This window comes from Solea solea, chromosome 10 (assembly GCF_958295425.1).
Source record: "Solea solea chromosome 10, fSolSol10.1, whole genome shotgun sequence".
Lineage (NCBI taxonomy): Eukaryota > Metazoa > Chordata > Actinopteri > Pleuronectiformes > Soleidae > Solea > Solea solea.
In genome coordinates, this window is record NC_081143.1 from 10,396,243 (window position 1) to 10,400,644 (window position 4,402).

The following is a 4,402-nucleotide window of genomic DNA, read 5'->3' on the forward strand; positions in this document are numbered from 1 at the left end:
CAGACAGAATAATGCAAAAAAGAATAAATAAACACTGTTAAAATCTAGAATTGAACATTAGCCTAGAAATGAAAACCTATTACTATCAAAAAGTGAACAGGTTAGCAAGGATCGAGGCACATTGTCAAAACTTGCAAAGATTATTTTATTACTGCAACGTAACCCGAAACGTTACGTTGCAGTAATAAAATGGTACACTGAGCCTCACAAAGAAAAAATCAGTCTCCTCTGACTTTTACTGTCATATTCCACCCAGTCTGACCTGCCACAACCTGCCATGCATACACGTCAAAGCCTGTCTAGGACAAAAAATAATACAATAATAACATTACAACAACCACAGAAAGTAACTGCGTTACTTTATGTGTGTCACTCCGGCAGTTTGCCCCGCCCCCTCCTCTGCCGGCCTGCCGGTCCTGATTACACACACCTGCTGACAATTAAGCCATGTGGACTTTAAAAACTCTCTGTTTCCCTGATTCTGTGCCAGTTTTTGATCCTCTTTGTGAGCGACGCTTTCTTTTTGTAAGTTTTCTTATCATAGCCTGTTAGCTTATACCTTAGTTAAGATTTATAGCCCCTTTTGTTTTCCTCCTTGGGAGAGATTTCTGTTTGTTCATTTTCACAGCCTTTTAGGAACTCCAATCACTAGGATTGTGACTTACCTTTTATTAGTCAGATTTGATTAGATCCAATCATTTAGATTGCGCTTTGTTTTTGACCTCGTCTTTTGTTAGTTGAAGATCGCCAATCAATAGGATTGTGCTTTAGAGTTAGTTTTCGTTTTGAAGTGTTTAGATCTTTGTTTTCCTCCGTTTGGAGAGTTTTCTGTTTGAGTTTTACATGATAACCATAGTCTGAGTTTGTTTCCTCTTCGGAGTGATTTTTTGTTCCGCGTTTATAGTTCCGCAACGTTTCTCTTGAAGAGCGTTGCGCTCTCCATTGGTTATAGTTTTTCATAGCCACGCTTTCTTTTCCCTCAGTAAAGAGGATCTGCCTTGTGTTTTGTTTACGAGTGCCAATAAAGACAATTAAAAGGCCTCTGCGTCTGAGTCCTCTCTGACCCGTCTTGTCAATGTGGTTATTGTAATGTTATTATTGTTTTGGAAATTGTGGGGTGGTTTAATTCCTGGTCCCCTCTGTTACTGTTGTAAACATTCACTTCACAAACATTAACCGAAGAGGAAGAGAATCAAAGATTCTAACTGCACACATAGAATCCCACACTACTTGCACTGACACATTTATTTGTGATGTTGACAAAAAAAAGAAAAATGTTCTTGAGTATACAGTATAAAGGCAAAAGGTTTTGTTTGGTGTTTGAATCCTATCCTCTTTCTATTCTTGAAAAAAAGACCTGCAAAGTATTTTCTTGTTTTTGAAACATTAGACTCTACCAACTCTTGGACTGTCATTTCCACGACTGCACCAGGCCAAGTTATTAAGTCTCATACTTCACTGGGGAGAGGAATGCTGCGGGAGGCAGTGTTACAAACGTGTACACAGTTAGAAGAGAGAGAAATGATTAGATGTAGAGTTTGGATAATGGAGTCCTTAAAAAAACACTGTTACTGCTGTAGGGAAGATTTGTTTTAATGCACAAACCCCATCCCATACATCTCATCCTCCTCGTCTATCTGCATTCTTCAATCCGACTTGTTGGCTCTTGTTTGGCTGCACCCACGACACCTTACCCTCATATGCTCTTATTTTACTTTTACAGTTCCTAGCTCTCCCCTCCTCCTTCCTACATCTCACAAGGACGTCCACCCCCCTAAGCAGTATTACATGCAGTATGTGCAGGTAGTGTGCTGTGTGTTGTGTGTGTGTGTGTATATTTGTGCTGCACAAGGCCATGTGGTGAATGAACTAAACAATGGGAAACACTATAGAGTGAAGAGGATTGAGGGCACGCCTACATCAGCATCAGAACAGATGAGATCACAGAGAAAGTGCGGAGCGGGGGGGATTACTGAAGATGTCAAATACATGGACAGAAAATATTGGCATGCTCCAAAAGACTGAGTTCCAGAGCAAATCTGTTATTACTATATTATATTTTCTTCTATTATATTATTCTGTTTTGTTTTTTTAATTTTCAAAAGATATTCATACAACAGATATTTATACAAAAACCACACACACACACGTGATGTTTAAAATGACAAAAGATGAACATCAACGTACGTAAACGTGTGCGTGAATTAGCATCTGAATTGGCATCTGCTAACGAGGGCTTCAACAAGGCGACGGATGAAAAAGTGAATGATGGATAGAGATGCAAGTGGAGGGATGGGAGAGAGAGAGAGAGAGAGAGATGGTGGGAGTCAGATATGAGAAGGAGGAGCGTCAACAGTCGGAGATATGCCGCAGATTATCAACCAGTGTCAGATGGTCTAGAGACCGATAAAGAGGAGTGGACAAGAGTGTGACAGGAGGGAGACAGAGAGAGCCAAAGACAGGGAGAGAAGTCGTGCATGTGAGCCGAGCTGCAGAGATGACTGATGTGAAAAATGTGTCGTCCATGGACGTGCCAGAGGAGAAGTTAGTGAAGAAGGTCAGTGGATGCACAGGGCAACATTCTGCCACGGTCACACTCACAAGCTCAACATCATTGTGAAGTTTTGTCCTCAATGGGCCAACTTTTAAACCAAGGCATGGTTTCCTGTTTATTCTAACTTTAGGATGACCCAAATCATTCCATTATCATTTTTATCACTTTTCTGAAACTGTCAGGTTTTCTGTTTCTCTCGTCAGGGTCTAATCTGAAGTGGCACATTATAATTGTAAAATTAAATGATAAATTCTAGTTGTGTGTGAGTGTGCGTGTCCTGCTGCTTGGTTCTTGACTGCAAACATTTCCTAATTCCTTGCTGTCAAGGAAACGTGACGGGCTGATGCTGCGGTTCTCTTTTACTTCCTTTTACATGTCTTTCATTGTTAACAAGAGCAAGATGAATATTTGCCGTTCTGTGATCCTGTGTTCTCCAGGGATCCATCAAGAAGAAAATCGAATCGTTCAGGAGATGGAGTTCAGCCAGTATAAAGAGGCCTCCAAAGCAAAAGACCAAGACCCTGAGTCTGTCCTCCCCTGTGGAAAATCCTGAGGACCATTGGCTCCAAGAGGGAGACAGAAGGAAGCTGCGACCCATCGTTGACTCTGTCTTTGGCCAGGTAGGATACTGAACTAGGTATCAGAGCTCAGGTGTGTTTAAGTATTCTTCTTTAAAGGTCCAGTGTTGCAAATGTGGGTGAAATTATTTCCATTTGGCAGATATTGAAGATAAATACTTAAAATTGCACGGGCCGGGTCAGGTCTACAGAGGCCGCCATTTTGGACCACCATGTTTTTACAATGGTAAAACTACTGACTACTCCCTCTTTTGAGTTTTTATGCCACATAGGTTGAGATTAGTGATATTCAACTGCAACGTATGTATGTATGTACAGTATGTGCAGCTTGTCTCTCTGTTCACTTTTTGGGAAAAGACTTCCTGGCAAATGTACACACAAGCTGCAAAAATTAACTGTGAAAATGATTTTTCTTGTCGTGTTCATGATTCCAAACCAAAAGCATTTCTATTTCCATTCATCCATTCATTCAGTGCAGTTCCATACTGAGGAGTCCTTGGATTGGAGTACAGAGGAGTATTTTGAGTGAAATTTGAAAGTATATTTTAAGTCAGTGGTTCTCAAACTTTTTATACCAAATATAGAGAAAATATTGAGCTGCCAAAGGAATACCAGTATCACTAATGTTAAAATACAGAGGTGTAAATAGACAAAGTCAGCTACAAACTTTTTGCAAACTTTTACAGGAGGCAGATTTATGTATGCAATTTTGTAGTGAAATTAGATTAAGGTGGAGCGAGAGATAAGGTGACTCTTATTATAGACACTCCGGTCCAAATTCCTCAGCTCCACTGATCACATAACCTGGTATTTACAGTAGAACAGTATTTGTTTGAGAACCATGTTTTTCAGTTTTTTAAGTTTTCCAAAGGCAAACCCTATGTGAAACATAGCACAGCAGCTCCGTAGCTGAGGGGCAGGAGATCCACACCTGGTGTACATGGCAGACGTGCGTGAGACTCCGTCACGTACTGCACACGCAGCCAGTGTGAAAACAACCTTACATGCTTATCAGCAGCGTTGGGTAGTAAGGCGTTATTAGCAACGCCGTTACTTTATTCAGTAACTAATAATGTAACGCGTTGTTGTTGTTTTTTAATTCAGTTACTCCGTTTCCGTAACCAAACGCTGCGTTACTCCGTTCCTTTTGGTGAGGTTTTACAACACAGCACACAGTTCTCATAACATTGTAGCGATCAATAAAGTTTAATTGAATTGAAAAACAAAGCACTTGTCGCCCTCTAGCGTCCCACACGTAATCAAACACGCG